We start from the raw sequence: 14,560 nt of genomic DNA on the forward strand, positions 1-14,560 counted from the left end.
AGCCAACACAAACTCCTGGAGACCATGTCCTTCCCATGAGCCAGGATGGAGCCCACATAGGGAAGTGAGAGAAGAGCCTCTGGGGACACGTGTACCTCAGGGGACCCAGAGAACCTCTGGAGCCCAGGCCAGGAGTATCCATGTAGGGACTGTAGTGAGAGATGCCAGTCCTGATGCCCCAGGCAGGGAACAAGTCCCCAAAGCCACCTGAACAGAACCCGTGACCAGGCCCAGAGCACCTCACTGCTCATACATCAGGGCCATGGCACGTGTGGAAATGATGTCATCTGTTACAGGCTGTGGTATCCCCAATAGCTCCAGTAACCACTCCCCTTCAACCTCTGAAAGAGAGCTCTGACTTTTAGCTGGGCACAGGGTTGCGCCCCATAAAATGCCCCTTCTTCCTTTCCCTTGCTCTAGGTGTGAGCATGGCAGTGAGTGCCACAGGTGTGTAGAAATAGTGTGTGGGTACCCAGAAAATCTCAAAAGGGAGCAAACACAGGAGCCGTTTCCAATTCTACCTTGTTTGGATGGTTCCCCACTAAGTCTGCTGCATTTTCACCCGAAGTCTGAGTCATATTTGCAAGGACAAAGTATTTTCAGGTGTCAGGGACGTTGGAGAGGCCTGTGGCCAGAGAAACAGTGGAAGGCAGGTCACAGGGGGCCTGGCACAGCCTCGCAGGAGTGCTGGGTGCCAAGGATGATACAGGAAGGACACTGACTCCTACGTGTGTCTGTTTCCAGAAAAGTCACTCCAGAAATCGGATTCCGGATCAATAGACCTGGCAGGACGCAGTGGCAGTCTGACCTTAGGCACAGGCGGTGACGATGAAGAAAAGTAGAAAGAGGGGACAAACATTAAGAAGATTCTAGAAATGGACTTGGTGATTGATCAGCCCTGGGTGCTAAGGGAAAAGTGGGGTCCAAACCCAGGCACAGGTTTGGGCTTTGGCAGTCTTGTGTCTGCCAGGTCCGTTCATGAAGAGGAAGAGGGAGAAGGCTGCAGAGGGAGGCAGGCAGGGAAGGCATGATCGCAGTGTGGTTGGGCTAAGGCGGGAATCTGGACATGTCCAGTAGGCAACTGTGTGCACAAGCCTGGAGCTGAGGAGGGAGTGAGGAATTGTCACAATAAACTGCACTTAGAGGGTGCTTATGAGATGCCAGAGTATTCCAAGCACTTTCATACAAACCATTATTATCCTCTTTATACAGATTTTTTTAAAATGAGGCACAGAGAGGTTGGGAGTCCAAGCTCTTAACCACTGTGCTGTGCTCCTCTCCTAGAGGGGAGGAGGGCTGAGAAGGGCCAGTTCCACAGTCAGGAGGCCATGGGCGCCCTGAGCTAGAGCAGGTTTGTGGGGGTTATGGAGGGCAGGTACCAACTTCAATGGATACGGGAAACAGCGGGGAAGAGAAACACCGCAGCTGTGGCAGAGAGGCAGGAGGAGAGGAGGGTGATAGCTGGAGAAAGATGCTGAGTGGAATTTTCTCAGCGTTGGAGGACTTGAGTGGCTTTAAATGCACTGGGAAGCAACACACACAAAGAGGCCTGGCGGTATAGGATAGAGAAAGGATAGTCCACAGCGTCAGTCCCCAAGGAGGAAGGAAGGGATGGAATCTTACAAGGTGGAGGAATGACCACACTGAGGAAGAGAAGAGGAAGAAAGAAGGGAGGCAAAAGAGATGAAGGGATATTGGGGAAGGGGAGAGGAAGGGGCCAAAGCAGGACCCACACAAGTCAGTTTGTTAACCTCTGGCAGGGAATTTCTGTCTGACAAAATCTTCTAATTGCTCAGCAAAAAAAAAAAAGGAGCAACCGTCCCTGAGATGACGAGAGATCATGAAGCAGTGGCAGGTGCAGGAAAGAAGCAGGGTTTCAGTGGTAGCTGTGGTGACAGGGACAATGTGCTGGCCTGAGACCCTTCCTTCCCTGGGGAATAACTTGAGGCTCACAGGTCTGGGGCTGTGATCAGAGCTTGCTGTGGAGATGCCTGCTGAGCTGGACACAAAAAGTTTCCTCTAGGTCAGAGCTACTAATTAGATCACTAATAAAATAACAATAAATTATAATTTGGCATGAAAGAAGGCACTCTATGGACCTCCATCTGCCTGCCTCTGTGATGCTCTCTCAGGGAAGAGAGGAGCTGGTACAGGGAGAGGACAAGATGAGAACTCTCCATCCTGCCTCCTGCTGCAGAGCAGCGGCCTGGGGTCAGCAGCCACCTCTGAGCAAGGCAGCAGCGACTTGCGGGACTACACAGCCCTGCCTGGCACTGGAGAAATAGCCACAGCACTAATTACCAGGCAGAGCACTGATATCCCATAATTAAATTAATTCAATACGTTCCATAAAATAAAACTAGCATGACCACTCATGAGGCTCCCCACACAAGGTTGTGATCGTCTCATTTCAGGAATATTTATTCACTCCAGATCCCCAGCACTTTCCAGCCAACAGGGACTGTGCATTCCTGCAATTTAGTTCTTTTTTTCTTCCTGTGAAAATAAATTACCTAAACAAATTGAAAAGAATAAACAGCTTGAATTGCAAATTATAAAGTTGCCTAGTCCAGCAGTACAGGAGGTCATTATTCACAATATGTCATTTTAAGATATGTTAATAAGGAAATATAGAAGAGAATCAATTTTTAGTCATCATTAGCGTATACAGTACAAAAAGCTACAGGGTATTCAATTAATTCTAGACCACAATTATGAAGCAGGAGTTTTGCGTATACATCAACTTATTATATTTTGTTGCTTTCAGTGTACTAGGAAATCCCATTTCTAACCAGAGTTCAGAGGGAGGATGAATGGCTGCCTGACCACAGGCTCAGCTGCTCCAAGAACTTCTGTGGGCACTTCGACCCCAGAGGTATTTCATAAACTTCTCACATCCAGAAAATCCTAATTACCGTCCTAGCAATCATCTCCCATTTTTTTTCCAGCTGCCATCTGTCAAGAAGTGCTGGCCACCTACACCTCCTGGAACTTATTCAGTCACTAATTAATCCCAGAGGACAGCACAAGCTACGTGGAAATGCATTATTTTAAGAAGATGGAAGGAAACTAGCTGCTATAAGATATTACATGATGAGGGCAACCCCCGCATCACTGTGGAAGAACAAAATGATGGAGGGAATGATTTGCAAAATGCAGACTCAGTCCTGAACATCAAGTGCTGGAGATGGCAGTTGTAGAGTACAGCGTGTTTAAATCACGCTTCGGGGACTGCTGGGCTCTGGGGGCATTCCCCAAGGTTTCTTGGTGTGTTTTTCCACAAAGTGTTTGCTTTTAGACCCTTTTGGAAAATCTATATGTTCTGTTTGTCAACTCAGTTTCTTCCTCTCCCACCCCCGTATCATATGGTCCTCTTCTCTCTGAGCACACTGCCAGATAGGACTTCTCTACTTGATCATGCTTCTCTATTTGCCTTTAAATACACACCTCCCAGGTCTTAAAAACGGGAGAATGTCCCCGAGTCCCATTCTCCTCTTCCTCTGACGATGGGACTGCAGTCGTGGTGCTACTGTCCTCGAGGGTGGGTGACCTCCTGTCCTCTCTGCTGGCCTGGCAGCTTTTGCCCTCTGCTCCTTCCCTACCTGCCTCCCTTGCCTACAAAGCAGAAGTACGACCAGTTAGGACCTTCTGAGCAGATCCCTACTGACAACGAGGCAGAGAACACATTAGGGCTGGGGCTGTGGGACTCATCTGTGCCATTGCTCTGAGAACGGTCAACTCAGAAGAAGGCCAAGCCACCACATATGAAGACCACCCAGTCCTGGACATCCTCTGAGCCCCTGGACCTGGCCATGCCTACGCTGTCTTGTCCTAGACTTTCAGTTTTAGGAACCAATATGTTCCTTTTTGTTGTTAAGCTAATTTGAGTAAACCCACTCAAATTGCAAATTTAAAACTTTAAATTTGATTTTAATTTGAGTAGATTTAAATTTTAACTTGATTAAACCCACTGTCAATTGCAAATTTAAAAGTCCTGCCTGGACAGGACTTGGCCTGGCCCCTTGCTGCCTTTCCTCTGTGTTTCTGACCTAGCACCGCCCTCTCCCTGCCCACATAGCAGCTGGAGCCTGGTAGAAGTTGCACCTTTATGATAGCCCTGGATCCTCTCCTGGATGGGGTGTTCTGCATCCTACACCCGGCAGGGTAAGAGAGACTTCTGGTCCCAGCTACTCGGTAGGCTGAGGCAGGAGAATGACGTGAACCCGGGAAGCTGAGCTTGCAGTGAGCCGAGATCTCACCACTGCACTCCAGCCTGGGTGACAGAGCGAGACTCCGTCTCAAACAAACAAACAAACAAACAAAAAAAAGAGTGACTTCTGGGAGAGCAGAAACTGCCTACAGCCTCAGCAGCACCCCACCCCACCCTGTGCTCCCCACTGCAGCCCAAAGAGCGGTCTTCTGTGGCTCCCTAGGATCCAGGAATCACAGTTCTCCCATTTATTCTTCCACCAGATATTGTTGAGTGCGCTGGTCACGTGGACACCCCCAGAAGTGAGGCAGACATGACCATGGCTCTGTAGTCTCCCCTCTCGCTGATTCCTCTTCCTCCCACCCCAAGTGCAACTTCACTTTCACGTGTGCACACACAGAGACATGCACCCAAAGAGCACGTGTACATACACATACATGCATGCGAAGACAAATACATACAACGCACATGCACACAGACGTCACCCATGTGCACATCATTCACACAAACACAAGTGAACACATATGCTGATGCACCCACACTCATGTGCACGTATGTGCACACAGAAACCCAGATGCATGTGCACACTGGCACGCAGACACAGAGGCAGCCATACTGAGCAGCTCCATGTCAGCACATACCTCCATTCTTCACCACCTCCTCTCTTCCTCCTTCCCCTTCCCCTGGCTACTGCTAAAATCTTTGACTCAAGCTCAGCCACCTCTTCCGGGAAGCCTCGCTCTGCATGCGGAGGCCCCACTGAGGCTCACACTGGCCCTACACTCGCCACCCCATGCTGTAGCCTGTGGAGGCCCCGTCTGCCCCGGGAAGCTGTGGGCACTTGCTCCTAGCACAGTCGGCTGCCCAGAAGAACCTCATGAACCTCTGCAAGTGACCAAGTCCTTGAATTTCTGGAGGTGACCCACTGGGCTCCTAGATTCCTTGTTGTGGATACTAAACTTAAAGAACTTGTTTCCCAGACTGGAAGAAGAGAGGCCAGCCTCAGGAAAGCTCTGCGGGAGCCCATTCCCAGGCAAGCCCCAGTGAGTTATCAGGCACCTGGGAGCAGAGTCACAGTCCTGAGGTCAACGCCATCCACTCACCAGGGACATCCACCAAGTCCGCCAGGACGATCGCCTCGGCCAGCTCTCAGAGGGGGCAGAGGAGTCAAGACCACCTGCCTCAGGGCGGCCTGGAGAAGGTAGTCAGGCCGTCCACTGCCTTCTGCTCTTCAGGTTCCAGGACAGAGCCTGGAGCACCAGGCTAGATGTGGCTTGGAGACAGCAACCCTGAATCACAAAGCGTCGGCTCCCCAGAGCCCCTCACGTAAGACCTGCAACACCCTTACGTACAGATGGACTCGGCCCAGATTCCACGGTGTCAGGCAGCAGCGGGAGAGCCTGGGTGAGTCACCTGGAGTGTGAGGGACCCTGTGGGGGAGTCACACTGTGTGGGGGTCATCATGTGTGGGACAGTCATGTGGTATGAGAGTCGCCCAGTGTGAGGGAGTCACCCCCGTGTGGCAGTCACTGTGTGTGTGGGAGTCACCATGGTGTGTGAATCACCTTGATGCAACCCGCCTGGGGTGTGAGTCCCCCAGTGTGAGTACCCTCGTGTGAACCAGTCTTGGTCCAAAGACAGAGAGGTCCTCTCCCCATGAAGACCCTTAGGCTGCTTCTCCTGGACAAGGCAAACAGGCTCCCACCGCCACACTTCCTGCTCAGACCCAACTCTTTGGCTTTCTTTGCTCAGAGAGTTTCCCACCCCACTCCCTCCCCTCTTGTGAGCCTTTCCTTGGAGACCCAGGATGGGGCGTGGACCTCCTCTCTCATCTTTGACTCCCAGGGCCTAAAATGAAGAGTAACTTGACACAGACTTCAGCAAATGGATCATTAGTTCATCAGTTCACTCAGCCCTTGGTTCATTTGTTCAGTGGTCACGTGGAGACTGCACGTTGTGTGTGTCTAGATTCCTGAGAGCCCTGTTAGGTGGGACACCAGACTCAAAGCACAGGGCTCTGTGCCCTGCTCCTGCAGGGGTCCCCATGCCAGACAGCCATGCAGACCGTTTACACATGAGTCCTGTCAGGCTGCTCTGCCCCAGAGACTCGTGCCCTGCATCAAAGCTATCTTTCTTCCCCCGCACCCCCACCCCACCCTCCACCACACACACACAGGGCAGAATCAGGAATAATCAAAATACATGATTCCAGGGAGAAAGGGAGATGCAAGGCCCCATAAGATGGTCTGCTGGAATCTGAAATCCCACTGGGTTGCCTTCCCAGAACCCCCCACCTGGGAGGGGCATCTTCCTGAGTTAGGTGCTAATTCACTCCAGCCAGGGCTTCCCAGGGGAACTTCCAGGCCTTCCACTTTCCTCCTTGGCTGCATCTGAAGAGGGCATTTTTCAGGCTGAGCATCTCATCCTGCCTCCTTCCTGTAGAACGCTGGGGTCCAATGGTCATTTTAAGTCTCAGTTACAAACTATTTTGGCCCAGACTTTTGGTGTCTTTGGCAACGTATCTCTCTCAGAAACCTAAAAATCTAGGCAGTTTCTTACCTATTTAATACTAAGCAGCTCCATGCCCCATTGTCACACCGGAGTTCTTGAAAAATGCTTCCCCCCACCGCCCCTCTCTCCCTCCTTCTTTCTTCCTCTCTTTCTCTCTCTCCACCCCCACCCCTTAATTTCAGCTACCCACACCTCTCCATCTTTTCTCCAAGGCCCATTTTGAAAATGGTTTATTGGTCATCATCTTAATCCATTCAGAAATGTTAAGCAATGAGTGTGATGAACAAGCTTGTCTTGGTACTGGCTGCAAGTCTGGGTTTTAACTGTCCTTTCTTGCTCAAGCATTTCTCAATATTAATTTTTACTGTTTGGAATTGGAAAGCAGTTGCCTCGTTCAGATGTACGGGTCCCCAGATTTCTCAACTTTCTGTTCTCTTTTATTTTCAGCCAGCTGCAGCTAACACACACTACTGCAGCTCTGTTTTCTGAGCTCTTCTCTTTAAACTAGAGTTCGTTGGGAAATATCTATCTTTCAAACTGTTACAGTTGGTGCCATTACCAGATATCTCACATGATATGAACCACTACCCTTCCAGTCTCTAATATAGACTGTGATATCCTCTCCTGTGCTGGTGAGACTCGGAGAAGAGTGAGTTCAGTGAGTGGGAAGAATAAAATATACCGAAATAATTTTGAGATGCCTATGAGATGTACACTATAAGTCTGGAATTCAGGGAAGGGATTAACGATGAAGGTATCAACACAGGCGCCATTGTACTCTTGCTTGTGTGTGTAGTGAGAAGCATGAATAAATAAAATACCAGATGAGTTTATCCTGAATGATTTTTAAAATTTAGGATCTCTTAAAGGAGGCATTTTTCAAACTAAACACAACACTGGAGACTTTGTTTCTCTTATGCAATCCCTCCCCCATTTCTCACCCAGGTCTTCAACCAAAGAATCATTGCCTTCCAGAACACTGTTACCGGGAGAAACGGTATGGCATCTCTGGGGTATGCTGGAGAATATAAAAGCTTGCGAATCTCCAGTCGCCCAAGATGATCTACATCCATTTCAGGTCGAACAATCTCTGACTGTATAACTATAAATGAAATGCAACGTGCCTCTTTTATTACAGACATTCTGAAATATTAAAGAAGGTTAATAATTAAAGGTAAATCTTGAACCAGTTCAAAGCTCCAGCACTAATGATTTGAGCCACTTGACTATTTCAAGATTTCCCTATCATGCACAAATTTCCCTCTCTGTCAGTCCTGCCATCATCCCTAAAATAACATTATGAGCTGCATCACTTTAATGCATCTTTAGAGACATTTCCAGAAACCTGCAGCGGTTTTGTTCAACTGTCTGCACTCTTCTAGGTTCAGGTAAACAATCACTTTGAAATGTTTGGTTCCTTTCTTTAAATAGACATGCATAAGTATGTCATCCATATACACCAGCAACCTGGCAACGTGGCGTTTAAATATTTCACTGTTCGAGTAAATCCATTTGATTCCTGTGCTCCAAATTGAATTAAGTATTTATTCTGCATCTTTTCCCAAGGCTCATTTTAAATCCAGGCATTTATCAACCTGTTAAAAAAAAATGACATCACATCTCTAGGACCTTCTAGAGCTCAGTTCTAGGCCTGGGCTGACCCAGAGTAACCTAAAAGTACCATAAAATTCAAAATAAAAAGTGAGACTGTATATTGACTACCTGTATGACAAAAAAAGAGCTACTTAACGGGACACTAAAGACAGAAGGAACACTAGGTCCTATTGTTTGAAACAAATTCCAAACTAAAAATGCAGACCATGACTAAAGGAGCACTGTTTTGGAAAACCACAAAAATATTACGGGAAAGCATACATCCATCTTGACAAGTGCCTGTTACAAAATCACGGGTCCTGGAGAAACACTCTCTGGGTATATGATCTGGATGGAAGCTATGAGTTTTCACTATCCTTTCTTGCTCAAGTCCAGTGAGAAACTGAATTAGTTGGTCCCTGGGCAAATAGTATTGGTATCTAGGCAGAGCTACAAGGCTGAGAGGATGCCCAGAGGAGGGATATGCTCTTTGCATAAGTAACAGGTGGAACTGAAGTGCGTTTTTGCCTGTTGTTCAGTTTGAATTTTTTGGAGACTCTTCCATTCCTTCACTTCCTTGATTCCCTTTTCATACCAGCTGACGTGCAGCCAAGGTCTTCCTGCTAACTTTTCCATCTGTCCTTCTCCATTGCCTTCATCGTTGCTTTTTCCACAACCACTTCCCAGCATGTCTCTCTTCCTTCTCCCTGGGCCATCATATCCCCGCCCACAACTTCACCACCGCATCACTCAGCGGTTTGACCTTGCCAAGGTCCTGTGAAAGCTGGGAGTTTTCTATTCAGAAATAAATTCCTATGCTCACACATACTTACAAAGCTTTGCATTCAGTTCGGGGAGGCACTGGCTCCAGCTTGAGAATCCCCCACCCACCTGCGTATCAGTGACTCCCAGCTCCCCACCCTCCACCAGACTCCTCCCCAGGACCCCCCAAACAGACTGCAGGCCTCTATCAGGACGGTGAGGGCCATTGCGCTCCACGGAACCCCTGGCACCTACACTGTAAGAACTCAATGCACATTCGCTAAATGGTGAAAGAGGAACTTTAAAATGTAAAAATGCATACAATATACTTTAATACGGAGGAGGGTTTTCAAAACAGACCGTAGAAGTATGACCTTAATGATGGAAGAGTGTACTTAGGAGAAAAATTGGAAGCAAACACATTAAAATTTACAAGTAGGATATTTTCAGAGGGTAAAATTGAAGGTGATTTTTATTTTATTCTTTAAATTTTATTTTGTAATCTTAAGAAAAAGCAGAGGCAGAAGCATAGGTTAGTGAGCTTTTGTCCTACGAACTATTGTGAAGGATGAAAGTGCAAATCCTGGGTCTCCCCGTTGTCCTCTGCGTCCCCCTTACCCGCTTTCTTACATAGCGAGTCCCGATACTCCAAGCTCTCCTCTCTCCCCTTGAGGGTTATGAACAGCTTTTAAATTTAAGGGTACAAACTGAAGCATCCAGGCACCCCAAAGTTCCCGGCCTTCTTTGGGAAACCCAGGCCCATTAAAGCAGGCGGTCAAGCTGAGGTGGGGGCAGAGAGGTGGGAGGGATGGAAGCAGACAATTGGTAGTGCAGGATAGCTTTCTCCCAGGATTTTGGGGGTTTCCGCAAGAGGCAGACCCATGCTCCATTTGGCTGTGGTCTCCCCAGAGAGCCAGGACCCTGAGAAATGCAGCCCTGAGGCAGCAGTGGACTGAGACTCAGGAGCCCTGCACTGGGGCACCTCCAAGCCCTGGATGCTGGACCCGAAGCACAGTGTGAACTGTGGAGCCTGCTGAGACAGCTGTCTGGCCCTGGCTCTGGCTTTGGCTCTGGCCCCAGCAAGTCCAGGATGTTCATAGGTGCTCCCAGACAGCAGCAGGGAGCTCCAATGATAACTGAGGAGACACAGCTCAAATAGCCTGACTTAGTTCAATTTAGAGAAATAAAACAAAATGACGGTTTCTGTGCCCGAGGGCTTATAGCAAATTCCTACCCACCACCTGTGTGGGGCTGTTTGGCATATTTGGCTAGTGGTCGTTTCCTGCCTCTGAGGGAATCAGCCTTTGGATTCTTAGTGCAAAACACCTAAGGCTGAAAGGCACCTTGGAAAGAAGCCGATCCTGTGATCTGGAAGCCATGTTCTGCAGAGCTGCTTCAAGTCCGCTGCAGAAGCAAAAAGAGGCAGAAGGCAGGGCTCCCCTCCACACACCTGGCTCCCCTCAACCCAGCCAGAGCAATTTCGCTTTTGCGTTTCATTTAATACAGTTCCCTCCAAGTCCATTCACCACAACACTGTGTGGTTATAAACTAGGGAGAACACTAGCCTCATGGAGGCCCAGGAGGGAAAGTTAGTCCTTGCCCTGGGGAAATACTGCAGGGCCTGGACTAGAAGCCGGGACTCTTGACCCTCAATCCAGGGCTCATTTCACTTTTGCCATTTTCTCCCATAAGGACAGGATACAAGGTATAAGGAGTGTGTCTCTGTGCAATGGGGATCAGCTCGGCTATTTCTGTGATCGTAAAATTGCCTAACCCTTTATATCTCTCCAGGCTTAGAAGTAAGTACAAGTCTCTGACAAAGAGAAGGGCATTTTGGCAGATTTCCACAGACACATTTATGTTCAAAGAATGGTAAAGCACTACATTTGTAACAGTGATCAAAAGACACACACACACCCTTTCGCAAATATCCAGCCCCAGGGCCAACCACTGGCATGCGAACCAGCACCAGCACGCTTTCCCAGTGGTGCAGGAGAGGCCTGCTATCTGCCCATCGCAATGGCAGGCCCATCCACTGGCTTTTCAGCCTCCACCCCACTCCCTTCTAGTCCACCAAGGCTAGAAAATCAAAAACAGGACCATCCAGACACCCTCACAGCAAGGGCTCCAGACACGGCTGAAGTTTACCGATCAGACACACTGCCACAGACTTTGGTTTAGACCTGGACCCCATGAGAAGAGAGGCAAAGCATTCACTGGCTGGAGTACTAAGGCCAGTAGCTATAGTGGCAGCTTCTCATTTCACTCAGGGGTGTCCTGATCTGGCAACAGGAAAGGAAAGTGGCAGGTTTCCGTATTGTTTTGCATTGATAGCCACAGACTTCTTCAACTCAGCACAGTGATTCTAGGGGCTGAACATTATTCCTGGGAAACTGATGGAGGTTCTTCTCCTATGGCCCTATCAACCATTCTGTTTTTTGGGTTCTGTTGTTTTGTTGAGGCAAGGTCTCGCTCTGTTGCCCATACTGGAGTGTAGTGGCACAACTGAAACAGGAAAAGTTCCCTTGTCCCTCCTGCAGGGCGTGCGATGGGGGCGTGGCTTGCTTCTTCATTGTCCTGCTCTCAAACCTCTAGGGCAGCATACAGGCAGGTTGTGGGGCTCCGAGACCCCACGGCAGTGTCTAGAGGTGAATGTTTACAGCCCAAGCCCCGGTGGGCATGTGTTACAGGATGCTCTTTTAGTTTTGCCGCCTATAGGTAGCTTGTGTTAACCAGCTCAACTAGACGCCCGCCTTATGGCAAGGACAGAGAGCTTTCTGTATCCCAGGGTTATTGCCTTGGTATACCAGAAGAATCAGATCACACATGGGCTTGGAGAATGAGTGCAAGGTTTTCTTGAGTGGAAGTAGTAGATGGGGGAAGCCAGAAGGGGATGGAGTGAGAAGGTTTTCCCCCGGAGTCAGGCTATCCTCCAACCTCCCCAGCCAAATTCCAAGCCTAACTCTGTGCCACTCCACCAGTCAATGGCCTGCCAGTTTGCAGGTGTGCTCCTAAGCCTGTGCGTTCCTCTCCACGGCCAGCCGCCAGTGTGTTCCTCCGCTGATATGCTCCTCATGACGGCCGGCTGCTTCTGTCTCTGCTTTGGTAGGGTCTTTGGTTTCTATAGGCACAGGGTGGGGGTGTGGCAGGTCAGGGGAGGTCTTGAGAAATGCAACATTTGGGCAGGAAAACAAAAATGTCTGTCCTCACCCAGGTCTGTGGGAGTGGAGCCCTAGCCAGGGACCACACCCTACCCTACCCAGCACTTCCCCTCCCCACTTCCATATCATTTAAAGGGACCACGCTCTTCCCTTCCCAGCACTTCCCTATCATAATCACAGCTCACTACGGCTTTGACCTCCCTGGCTCATGCAATCCTCCCACCTCAGCCCCCCAAATAGCTGGGACTACAGGTTTGCACTACCACATGTAGCTAATTTTTAAATTTTTTTTGTAGATACGAGGTCTTGCTATGTTGCCCAGGCTGGTCTTGAACTCCTGGGCTCAAGTGAGCCTCCCACCACAGCTTCCCAAGTGTTAGGATTACAGGTGTGAGCCACTGGGCCTCCTCCCAGCTGTAAGCACCTAATTCCCTGTATTAGAAATACCTGTGCTTAGCCCAGCTAGTTGGATTCTGTTGCCTGCAACTTAACCCTTAATGAACTTTGGCATTTTTGCCAATCTGTCAGGTAAGAAAAAAAAAACTATTCGTTTTAATTTTAATTTGATTTTCTCTCAACATGGGTGAAGTTCAAAGTCTTTAAGTTTAGGAGGCATTTGTATAACATTGTCTGTGAACAGACTGTGTGTTTTCAAGATGTTGTTTCCTACCCCATTAGTCATCCTTATTCTCCCATTATTTCTTCTGTTAGCGTCATAGTTTTACTGTTCTCATTTAGGTCTTCAATGCAGCTGGATTCTCCATTTGCATATGGGTAAAGGCAGGTAGCCAGTTTCCTTGATCCTATCTACTTACTGATTTATGTGTGTCTTTCATCAAGTATGACATAGGCATGGGTTTGTTCCTGAGCTATTTATTTATTTATTTATTTATTTATTTATTTATTTATTTATCTGAGACTGAGTCTCACTCTGTCGCCCAGGCTGGAGTGCAATGGCATGATCTCGGCTCATTGCAACCTCCGCCTCCCAGGTTCAAGTGATTCTCCTGCCTCAGCCTCCCGAGTAGCTGGAATTACAGGCATGCACCACCACGCCCAGCTAAATTTTGTATTTTTACTTGAGATGGGGTTTCACCATGTTGGCCAGGCTGGCTGGTCTCCAACGCCTGACTTCAGGCGACCCGCCCACCTCAGCCTCCCAAATTGCTGGGAGGTGTGAGCCACGGCGCCTGGCCTCCTGAGCCATTTCTACTCTGTTCCATGGGTCTGTTTGCCTGTTTTTTGTGCAGGTGCCACCATGTTTTCACTGTAGTGATGTTGCAGTGCTTCTTTATATATGGTAAAGCAAGTCCTCCCTCCTGGCTCTTCTTTCTCAATATCAACTATTTATAAATGTTCATTCTTCTCTTTAAATTTAAACATAATTCTATTAGAATCCTTAGACTATCAACCTAGACTTTGTATTGGGATTGTATTGGATCAACAGATTAATAGAGAGAATATTAACATCTTTATGAAGTTAACTTATTAAATCACAAGTATTTACTCAGATTTTTATGTCCATTAAGTGTTACAAATTATCTCCATTGATATTTTGTGTAACCTCTGTTAATTTCTAGGCACTTTATAGTCTTTATAACCATGGTGGATTTCTTATTTTTCTATTGTATTTGTGGATGGTTATTGATGTTGTGGATAAATGCTATTGATTTTTATAAATCGACCTTGAATCTAGCAAGTCCAATGACTGTGCTTATTAGATTTAAGTATTTTCTGTGATTATCTGTGTATAAAATCATCTGTAAATAGAGTTGTATCTCCTTTTTCCAAATGTTATAATCTTGGTTCCTTTTCTTGTCTATTTTACAGAACCTTTAAGATGGTGTAAAATCTGGCAGCAAAAGAGGTCATATTTAATGTTTTTCTTAATTCTAAAAGTAATGCATCAAAAATTTCTGCATTAGGTGTGATGTTTGCTGTAGGTTTCTGGTTTATAAGTTCTGTCAAGTTAAGGAAGTCCCTTTCTAGTCTTACTTTGCTAAAATGTTTTGCATAGCTAAATGGTGTTGAACCACCAGAATGGCCACATTGAAAAAGACTCACTGACATATCAAGTGTGGATAAGGAAGGGAACAACGGCTTTTGGGGTATGAATTGACACAACCACTGGGGCACACACAGTCAATGATTGTCTTCGTCAGCTCTAGCTGCTGTAACAAAATACCAACGCTGGGTGACTTAAACAACAAACACTTATTTCTCCCAGTCTTGGAGGCTGGAAGCCCAAGACTCAGGTGGTGCCTATTGAGGACCCACTTCCTTGTACATAGGAGATCGTGTTCTCACTGTGTCCTCTCATGGC

Source organism: Rhinopithecus bieti, unplaced genomic scaffold (assembly GCF_001698545.2).
Source record: "Rhinopithecus bieti isolate Rb0 unplaced genomic scaffold, ASM169854v2 scaffold_10223, whole genome shotgun sequence".
NCBI classification, from domain to species: domain Eukaryota; kingdom Metazoa; phylum Chordata; class Mammalia; order Primates; family Cercopithecidae; genus Rhinopithecus; species Rhinopithecus bieti.